This window comes from Astatotilapia calliptera, chromosome 1 (genome assembly GCF_900246225.1).
Source record: "Astatotilapia calliptera chromosome 1, fAstCal1.2, whole genome shotgun sequence".
Taxonomy (NCBI): Eukaryota; Metazoa; Chordata; class Actinopteri; order Cichliformes; family Cichlidae; genus Astatotilapia; species Astatotilapia calliptera.
Window position 1 is genome coordinate 30,479,469 of NC_039302.1, and position 11,539 is coordinate 30,491,007.

Sequence of the window (11,539 nt, forward strand, 5' to 3'; positions counted from 1 at the left end):
GGACACCCACACATCTGCACCATCCAAACTCAAACGAGCATTCAGAGGAGGCAGGCATCGCCTCATGCCAGCTGCAGGGCATTTCAATGTTCAATATGGCTTTCGATCAAGAAGTAAGAGACAAAAAGGTCATCTCATATGTATCCATGGGACGCGAAAACATTTTACAGCCAACAAATCTCTTGCCAGTACATCACAGGCGCATTAGACAAGATTCATAAATCTGAATATAGTATCGATTGGCTCTTTTTGGCAAATGTTTTGCTTTGACTGTGTACATACATCAAAATGTATCTTATCACCCAACTGCTGAAGGCAGATTAGAATGAGTGTTGACACAAAAGCGCTGTGGGCGAGGAGGGTGTCCAGGAAATGGAACAATTTAACAAATGGGGTGAAGAGGCATTTCTCTAATGGCACTCCAAAGCATCCCATCTCAGCAGCACTGATCCTCTCCAAACAGCAAAACTAAGAGGGCATGGCCTTTTATGGCCCCTAGAGAGCTTTCCTGGCAAGATACATTAGTAGTCTTGAACAAGTGTGATTGAAACTGGACACTAGAGGATGACAAGAGAGCAAACAGTAACGGTAGTTACTGTCCTAGCATTTATTTCCCTAAAAACCTACTTCAAAAGTTGAAAAACAGCACAAAAAACCCCACCAGCAAAACCTAAAGGGGTTTCTCCATAACCTTAGAAAGCAAACACTCTCATGCAGTCGTCATTTTGTTGCTTGTATTTGGGCACAGAATTCACAGTATTGGACCACTCTCCTTAATCTTTGAATTAAAGTGTTTTCAGTCCCACTGCTACAACTGTATAAAAAAAAAAAAAAAAAAAAAAAAAAAAAAAAATCACACATTTTCACACAGTCTGTCTTTACACACATTTGTGAAAGCAAAGAGCTCACTGAATTTGAGTCTGGCACTGTAATAAGATTCCAACACTGCAACAAGTCTGCAAATTTCTTCCCTCATAAATATTCCATGATCAGTTGTAAGTGGCAATACTGCAAAGTGGAAGCATTTAAGAACTACAGCAGCTCAGCCACAAAGTGGCAGACCGTGGAAGGTTTCACAGCGGGTTGTCAAGTGTTGAAGTGCATAGTGCGCAAAACAGCTGGGAGACTAACATAAATACTCCATGAGATCAGTATCCCTGATCCCCCGATCTGATATTTGACTCAAAAAGCCAGATCTGACATTGGTGACAAGTAGACGCTCTATGGGCAAATCCATTTATTTTAGTTATAGGTTGTGTTGCGTACACCACACATCAACGGCAGTGCACAAGCTGCAGGAGAGCCAAAACAGGTTGGAAGAAGCAACAGTTGGCAGGAATTTCATCCCTGTGGTGTCAACAGTTTTTCTTTTGTATGTTTGCAGAAATCTTTATACTGTAAACTGCGGTCAAGTGAGCTGAGTGATGGTGCATTCCCTCTATTCTTAGGTTTGGTTTAAAACTTGCAGTAACTTGCAGTAAAGCTTTTACTGCATTTCATCACTAGGGAAACAGCGTTTAAGTGAAGCCTGATTATAGTCAGGCTGATCAAGTTAGTCTGGATCAAGTGGAACCTATCCCATTTTATTTTGGGTGAGAGGCAGGGACTTCCTGAACAGGTGTGGAAGTTAACTAACACTGAAAAAAAACATTTTCAGAAATACATAGATTTTTTGCCACCCATAAGTCACAATTGCAAATTAATGACATACTTATTTTCTCACTTTTGAGTCATTTTCTCAGAATTTTCAGTTAGTAAGTCATAACTTGGATATATGCAACTCAAACTTTGTAATCATAAACCAAGAGTTTGACTTATCGATAGCAAATTCTGTTTTCATTATTCAGTGTTTGAAACAAGCTTCCACAGACAGCTCACCGGCCCATCACAGGGTAAAACAAGATAAGTTAAGAAGAAAATAAGTGGCACTTGTAGAAAGAAACATGTTTTAAGGTAGATCAGACTAAATCTCACTATATGAGAATCTTTGAAATAAATCTTGGAGATCTTATCATGTGCATTAACAGAACAGAGTTTTTCAGGATTAATAGTTAGTTCATTTTGATAGAGGGCAAGTTCTGTCATGCATACCACATTTTTGCGGTGACAGTCATGAAATGGGCAGCAAGGGCAAGGAATGGAAACAGAGTGGGACTAGAAACAAGTGGGTGTAATAATGATGACTAAAAAGCAAAGACAACCATATTAGGATTTCTCATCCTCTTGCTCTTCAAACAGCCAGCTGTTGCTCTAGCTATACTTAAGAGGTAAAGTCATAGTTTGTCTAAAACATTTCTTTGGTCACAGAGTCGAAAGAACTGCAGGATAAAATGCAATCACATCGAGCAATAACTGATTAAATCAGATGTGGACGTTGCCCTGAAATAAGATTTTGAAAAAAAAAAAAATTCATACCAGAAGTTAAACTTTTACCACCATTTCTGCTGTTGCAAAAGTCTCAGAGTTAAATTCAGGATCCTTTGTGTGCCATGTCTCTCTCTTATAATGTATGCAGTAAAGTCTGAAGAAGTTTCTTAAGTGACAAACCTGTCCTGGATGTTTCTTCCTAAAAATACACGGCTCCAAATATCACGGGCTCCTTCTTTTAACTTGAGTATGTGGAAAGCCACAGGTTATCGGGTTTTGTGCTTCGCAGGTCGTCTTAACATTTCTTTCCCTAAGTGATTATGAAGATTCCTTTTACTTAACCTTAATAGCACTGATTTGAAACCGTGATTGTATGTCTGCGTGAATTGAAAGTTCCTGTAATGACCCTGTTTACCATCTTCAAGTAATTTTTCGAACCACAAATTATTATTTCTGCTTCACACTATGATGAAATTCAAAACACACACAGTAGCACTCTACTACCCTACCACGAAATGTAATTCAGAGACGCCACAGATCAAAATTTAGTGCAATTAAAAAGGCACCTCAACATTTTTTGAACATACGAAAGATTGAATTTCCTTTTTTGTGTCCAAACTGACAGAAAATTAGAAAAAGTGACATGTAAACATGCCTCTAATGTACCCTGAATGTCACACCGCCAGACAAAATTTTACAAAGAGCTTGGTAGAATTGTGAAATATTTCTGACCACTTTGACAGCAACTATTTTCTACATAAGTGCCGCATAAACAGAGCTTAAAATTCTTGACTGTCAGTTGTTTTCTATCTTGAGCTGTTCTTGATGCCCAGGAATATTTCTATTAACTTTAATTGCACTCCTCCGCCTTCCACCACTACCGTGCGCCACCTTCAAAATGAGTTCCTACTAATCAAGCAATGCAGAAGCCCCCCAAATCCTGTTCCTTGAATTGTCATTTCAGGTTGGCTCCAAAGAAAAGTCAAGGATTAGTTATAGTTTGCATTATTTTGGAGCTTAGCACTTAGTACAGAATGCATAATCATTTGGACTCTTGTCTTTCAATCTACTAAAGTTTAGACTATAAACTGTCACAGGAGTTGGGCAATAAAACCAAGTATTAGCCCAATGTTCTGTGAGCCATGATTCTGGTGACGTCAATGACATCAGCCTTTGAACCTTGGTTGACTTTAGAGACCCTGTCCCAGTGGCATCCTCATCCTTTTCATCCTATAGTTTCACAACATCTTGTTGGGAAAAGATTCTGGGAGAAACTGATTCAGAGACATCGCCAAACCAGACGTCATCTTCACCCTACTCTCCACGGACTCGTGTTTTTTTTAAGACCAAGATGAGATTAGGTTGACTTTAAATATATGGAACAAGTGCAAGCAGTGTGAAAACAATCCGGAGAGCTTGGTGGTTCTGGCGCTCGACAGTAAGTGGCCTGATTCACTGACCGATGTTTTTGCTCTGTTTTTATAGCTGTGTTTACATCCATGCTTTAAACACTGAGCTGTCACGTGTCACTGAAAGCTTATTATCAAGGCACCATGTCAGAAGTATAGTTGAAATGATGTTTAAAGCTAAGATCAGACCACAGGGTACCCTTCTGTAGCAATGGTTTTTGTTAAATTAAAAAAAAAAAAAAATAGCTGTCTCTATTATTATGCAAGAAATAAAATCGCACAAGAGAGGATAAAGCAAACGAGCATTTACAGCATGCACGATGAAGACTGTGCCGAAAAAGGATTAGCTGTGATCCCTGGGTGAAAGCACTAGAGTCGAGAGTTAATGAGTCCGATTAGTCCCCACTGTGTGTTCGAGGATTAGCACACTGTCCACCTAGAGGAACCCTTCTCCTTTCGAGCCTGAAGGGGAGAGACAGCAGAGCGAGAGAGCCTGCTCCGAAGCAGATGAGAGAAAGCGAGATTGAAAAATGAGCGACGAAGAGAGAAAAGACAGGAAAGAGGGGAGAAATTGGAGAAATTATCAGTGCTGTAAGTGGCTAGAAGCATTTTAAGAACATGATGAGGTCTAATAACAACAGAAAATGCCTATTAGTAAGAAACACTGCCTGTGTGTGTGCGTGCGTGCTTAATGAGGACAAATCTGGATGGAATTTCTCTACTGAGACTGATAGGAAGGAAGTACTCAACAGTAAAGAGGGAAAATAGCTTTATCCTGACACACAACCCCATCTCAATACACTCAAAGAGATCAGACATGTACTTTAAAATGATTGTTCAAAAATGATGCTTCCTGAGATTTGGTGAGGGTTTTAATGTATTAGTATTTAAAAACTTTAAATATGTTCTTGTGCCATTCTGTGTTGCCAGCTCCCACTCTTGTTGGGAAAAAAAATGTGCTTTTTAAAAAAAAACAACAACAATATAGCCAAAAAGAGAAATAAGCATGCTGCCAAGCAAGAACGATACTGAAAGCAGCACAAAGAGACAGCTTGTGTTCCTCTCAGCTTCACAGATGGTGTCAACTCTAGTTCTTAAGAAAAACCTGTGAGAAGTCACATTGTGCATCCGGTGAAGGTTCCCCACATTTCCTGTCAAGGTCATTATCTTTGTCAAGCACAAACCAAGAGTATATGTTGCACATAGGTGTTAGCTCATTTATATATATATATATATATATATATATATATATATATATATATATATATATATATATGCGTGCGTTTAGGTAAGCGACGCACAACTCAGCAAGATTCTCTTCAGCGCTGATGATAACGCTGTGTACCCGTTTCAAAACACAGGAGCGGTCAAATTAAACAGGGCACACTCATCTTCTTTCATTTGCTTAGAAGAGAAAGGCACCATTTACACTGCAAATGCCCATTTACATTTGCATTTAACATAAGTTTACATACCTATATTGAGTTATCTGTACTTTTTTTTTTCCTTCACAAACTGAGGCGTGTAGGTGTCCATACTGCTGCAGAACACTTATGCAATTTAATTCGGTGGTTTCCAATGTTTGCAGCAAAAAAAACCAAACAGGTCATCTGACTGAAGTTATATTTACACCAAAGGTGAAGTGAAACTCACACAAATATAGCCTGAGAAGTGTTTTTGGAAACCAACACAGAAGGGTTATAATGGATAGCTGGAATGAAGTTACAGTAACGTATTTTATCAAGCCCTAAAATTACTCTTCTCCCCAAGCCCTCTGCTTTATTACTCTGTCCATATAGGCCGTCATTCAGCTCAAATGACAAAAACAAGATTCTGTAGCTGTTGTTAACGTCTGGAGTAGGGCTATGCCATGTCATATTGTCTGCAATTAAACATTATTAATAAATGTCAAATCGAAACATCACTGCTACCGTGAAACCACGTGTTTAAATTCCACAGTGTGCTCAACAATGACACAAGCCTGGGCAAGTTTGAAGGCAAGAGCCGTGCGTCAGCCTCCGAGGACGATTTAGCAAAACCCGAGCTACTTCAACAGCTTCCAACAAAACAAAATACTTTACATAATATACAGGAAAACTGTTTCCACTAAAGATTGAACACAGCTGGTGATGTGCGAAACAAATATAAACAAATGACTCCACCAGGTGTCGCTGGCTGCTCTCCATTATGACAGGAAGAGCAAAGGTGGATAGAAATTAAGGATGTGGTTACATGGTGGAAAAGCTACCTCGGCCCAGGTGGTTAAAAAGCTCGATCCTAAATGTAACATTTCAGGTAGAAAATATTTTTTGATAACAGTGTTGAAGCTTGCTACCGCTCTCTGTAAGCTACAAGGATCAATGAAAAGATACTGTCAGTAATATCATTATCGCAAATTTTCTTGAAATCTTGTGATATCATTTTGCGGCTATACTGCCCATCCTTTGCTTGGAGACCAGACAGACTCAGGTATCCGCTAACCAGGGTTGTCACGATACTTGAATTTCAAAACTCGATACTGATACCGAGGAAAATACTTGATACCCGATACCATCTTTGATATCCATGGGGACATAGTGTGTTTTGGACACATAACTGTGTTTTCCTGTCAAATGGACACTGTCTGGTGACATTTGTTGCCTACCTTCTATATTAATGTTATAGCTTTATTACTCAACCATAGCTGCAAGCCACTACCTTACTGATAACAGACAGACAGTGTGGCTAACGGATAATTGCTAATAGTGTTTCATAGTATTATCATCAAATTTTACAGTGGAGTTAGTAATTGGCCATAGCTTAATGAGATAAACACCAAACCAAAGGATGCAAATTTGAATAAATTTGATTACGTTAGCCTACAAAATGACCTGATTCATTTTACTCCAATGCATTAACATTTTTACTAAGGATGCATGACAGTGCAGACTATGAATACATAACATGAAAAATAATGGTTGTCAACAAACCCCACTGATGAAGACATGCTAGCACTGAAACCACACACTGGGAACTGCTGTCTTATACTAGCGACATGGTCAGCTGAGGCTCCACGCGAGAGGGCGAAGAAACACAAAACAACTGAACTACCAGTTATTATCATCACAAAGCAGACCCTGGTGTCATTCCCCACAATCTGTTTTGTTATAGTTTGGGATTTTTTTGTGCGCACTCACAGCTAAACCCTGTTTGGGTGCATCAAACTGTAAAATCAATCTGCAAAATTACAACACAGTTTTCATCGTGTCAAAATTACATACATCATACCATCACAAAGGATAACTGCACACCAGTGGCCAATGCTAATGTATAGGTTACGATTTAGATTACAGCTTTTCTGTCAACGGGTTAGGGTTATTTAGGGAATTGCAGTAACGCATTCACCTGCTGAGCCATGACCAAGAATTTAACACCACTGCCACTGCATAGACTAACCCCTCCATTACATTAAAACACATGAGCTCCATACGTCAAAGCAATGATTTCTCTTGCTTGCAGATATTTTACACTGACCATTATACATGGTAGTCTCACCATTTTAGGCTTCAATGTTTTTCACTGCCTAGATTAAATTAAAACAAAGTGATGTCATTAAAAATAACAGCAAGTGGTCAATCCATAAGCCGCCTGTACTTATGAGAATTGGAAAAGGGATCAGATTAGTAATCAAGCAAGTGATACACAGCCGCCCCACAGAAGCTATGTCTCTTATCCCGATGGAGTCAGTAACAGTGAGTAGGCTCAAACAAGCAGAAACATGAGAATTAGCCTATCCATGTACCCAGAATATGATAGCAGGAATGCACATGTCATTCGGTTCTTGGGTTTACACATCATCACAGCGTAAACAAAAAAAAAGCTTTTAAGCCATGTAAAGAGTTTATCACCAGAACAGCTTTGTAGAGAAGAAACACAAAGCCAATTGGTGTTTTCAGAAGTCACTTGTACAGCTACACAATCTCTTCCTGGCTCTTAGGAGAAGTAATATGGCCTTCATCCACAGTTTAAACTACCTGCCGATGCCAAGAAATGACTTCGCTGCAGCTTCACTTTACGGAAAGTAACAGCTGAGGAAGTGCAACATTAAATACTCAGATGTGATGGAGTTTACATATCATTTCTCAAACTATTTGCAATAAATTATCACAAAGACCGATTTCAAGTGAAGCCATATATTGCGAGTTGTGTATGTAAGCTGTTCAGCTGATGTCTAATCTTCTATTCAGACCAAAGCAAGCGAGTGGACTGTGTGCACATAAACAGATTTGCCTGAAAAGCTATACATCAGCCGACCATTATAATCCCTTAAAACTATGTCCTGTATGTTCTGCTTTCAGAGATCACATCACCTATGCTGTAACATTACATTCAGGCAAAATTATGCACACTGCTGGCTCAATAAATACATGGGCTGACAATGTGCGGTTGCTTTCTATTTAGGAAACAGACTGAACTTCACAACAACAAAAATAGCTCTTAATATGTCTAACTTTAAGATAATAATAAAACTACCTCACACTCACTGTGATGCACCCAAATAATACACGGACCATTTCCTGCAAAAATAAAGAAGCCCCCGGGAAAACTGTTGTCAGTGAGATATAGGAATCAACGTTTTTCTGTATTGTGAATATATTATTAAAATCAATTTAAGGTCATTTTAAATCCACTTAAATGAAATCTGAGCTCATAGATGGATATCTAAAAAAATGGACAAACACTGTGTGAGAAGTTAAAATATTATTAAAATCGGATGGTTAGTTATTTTGATTTCATTAAAAATGACTCATGCTGCTTTCTCTGGGATCTCGCAGCACAGCTCCACAACTGTTGTTTTAATGACCACTAATTAAAAAGTGCAGATAACGTCATTTAATATTAGATCATTTTAAACTGATTTGTAAATAAATCAAATTCAATTTCGATTTTAAACTCAAACAGTAAAGCGCCTTCTGAAGCACGCACTGTGTTGTGCTCCAGTTACTAAAGGACTAAAGCCAGTTTCACTCTGAAATGAGTATACAGGCACTGACGGGGGCACTATTCGTGGTAGAAACGGGGACCATATGTTGTAGGAAGAGATTTGAAGAGATAAAACTATTTTAAATCAGCAACATCCAGCCTGCCAAAAAGCAACTTACTTATTAAAAACAATTTTACCTTCCCTAAAATGCCCTTGTTGGTTTGAAGAACACCAGAGCACGGAGAAAAGACATCACAGGATCACTGGTAGAGTTTAATCCATGCCGAAGTAAATAAACTGGTTATATTTGGATGGGTGCGCTCAATAAATGAGTGAGAAACACTACCAGTCATTACCCGGTGACATACAAGGAGATACACATTTGACACAAACGCATGGCAGACCGAAAGCCCGTTTAGAACAAGGGATAAATCCACTTTCTGATTTCTCACAGTTTCAGACAGTTTCTCCACCTACAACTCGAACAAACTCGCACTAAATATGTGACAAAGAGGATTTCAATATTAACATTTGAAGCTCTAACTCTCAAAGGCAGGTCGCTTAGATCGAGTCAGGAGTGAGTAGCTTCATTTCCGAAACACACCAATTCAACTTCTTGCAGTCTGGATGACAAGAGCAGGCAGGTAAAAATGCGTCAAGGAAAATCGATGCGGAGATCAAGAAAAGTGTCATTTTATTTAACTTTAGACTTCGACAAATTTACACACACACATATATATATATATATAAACCTCGACTTAAATGAAAAGGTGTTGCCAGAGATGGAAAGTTTTCCGCTGAGACATCCTTGTGTTAACCGTTTTCCCCCCGTGCAACCAGTTACCCTTCTCTTGAGCATGCAGGTGTTAATGTGTCAGGAAGGGTCGTTTTTGTTTTGTTTAGTTTTTTAAATCAAACAAGAGTTTAGCATCTTACCTGACAGACTTAAAGGTCTTCCGGGAAATAAATCGTACATAAACGAACCGGTAAGTGCTCATTGAGTGCGTGGTCCCCGTGCGCCTCTTCTCTACTCTTCAATTGCCCGTGCGCGCGTTGCGCCAAGCGAGCACGCCCCTCCTCCATCACTGTCACACACCAGGGGCGTTAACCAGACTTTTTTCAACATTGGGCAAAGATGGGAGCCCCAAAAAAGGCAGGGGGGAGCCCGGTTAAATATAGTATAGAAAGCATTGGCTACTATTTTGAGGCTCATGCAGGAGAGTCCTATGAACTAAGAGAGATGTATTGTGTGAAGAGTAGTTTTGCACAAGAGTTTAAAACTATTTTTGCTTACGGTGGCTGCAATTATCTTTGATGTTAACTTAATATCTGTACTGCATTTATATTTCTGTCATCGTACTTATTGAGAACACTAGAAACGTCTGTGCAGTTTTGTTAAAACCACCATAAAAACGTCTTTCAAGACTGTAATTTCAAACTTGCACAGAATGCAATGCTGGTTAGCGTAGTTGCCTACAATAAAACCTTTTGGTAAGATGCCGCCACCTTGTGGTTTAAGTTTTCAATACATTTTTAGTAGGGTTTATACATTTTAAAGCTTTAATCACTGAAACAATGTGGAGTATGAGTTACATACAATATTTGCATGCAAAATAAAAGAATTTCAGTCAAATACAGGAGTATTTGCACTGGATCAACTTCCACCACTGGTTCATTTCATGCTCTTGGAGACTTTCAGATGAGCTCCCCTCTGGAGATGTCCCTCTCACACCCCAACACAATGCTGCTTTTCATTTTAAGTGACCTTACAATTATTTAATTTAGTCAACAAAGAGACAGACAATTCAAAATAAAAGTCAAAGGCAGACCAGAAACTTGTCTCAACATATGGTTTAATGATATGGTTTTTATTGCATGGATTGTAATAGCTGCAGAAAAACATTTCAAATGAGTACAGTTGGGGTCAAAGCTTTCCTGCTGTGAAGAAACATGGTCAGTGGACATTCAGATGGCACAACTTGATTCACCTTTCTCCTTGTCTGTCGACCACAAGACCAGCGCTGTTATACTGCATTTTTAAACCTCAGCTGTAGTACTTGAGGATGAGTGAGGTGTTGGAAGGGTAGTGGAACTAGGTTTTTTTTGTGTGTTTTTTTGTGTTGTTTTTTTTTTTTTTAATAATTCAACACCAAATAACAGTAAGTTGACTTAAAAGTGTCCTGATCCTGCTCCATCTAAACATAACATAGCTCGGTGGTGAGCATAACATTGTGTCGCTACAGTAGTCATTGTGGAGTAGCATTCTATAACGTGAGGTGGTGGTTATTGCTGGCTACTTGTTTTACTGTGGGTGATTCTTGTCACATCTGAGAAAGGTAGATGACGAGGGGACTGCACTGTGCTTCGGTGTGAGACTCCCTCCTAGAAAAACTGTTTAAGTTGAAAGTTTGCTATGTGCAGCTGCCTATTCAGACAAGACACCAAGCTTATGTCAATCACAATCGCACACAAACCCAAAAAAAAAAAAAAAAAAAAGGAAAAAAGAAAAAAAAAAAAAACCCAAATGCAGTATACAAGCCCAAACTCTGTGGATTAAGACTTGGAGCAATAACTCCATCTACAGGTTAGTTGCTGTACTGCAATGACAGAAGTGTTCTGTTGATTTATAAACCGTAAAACAAATAGTCTCTCTTAAACTAGGTAGACCAGCCACATGAATAGAAAATTCTCACCACATGACTTGTAAAATGGTCTTAAATTGTTCAAAGTACCTTGGTCACTCAACTGTCAGTGGAACAAGAGAGAAAAAAAAAAAAAAAAAAAAAAAAAAAAAAGTAGT

At 38.8% G+C, this 11,539-nt stretch overlaps 1 protein-coding gene across 2 annotated transcripts in view; it reads right to left on the minus strand.

Annotated features, from left to right (window-relative positions):
- Positions 1-9,831, minus strand: part of adcy7 (adenylate cyclase 7) — a 61,680-nt gene extending 51,849 nt beyond the window's left edge. Inside the window, exon 1 of one of the 2 annotated variants that reach the window (XM_026173890.1) lies at positions 9,676-9,831. The gene's annotated coding sequence lies outside the window, so the exon portion shown is untranslated. The remainder of the gene's footprint in view (positions 1-9,675) is intronic. The other variant, XM_026173910.1, reaches the window with a different exon arrangement.
- Between the last annotated feature and the right edge of the window lie 1,708 nt (positions 9,832-11,539).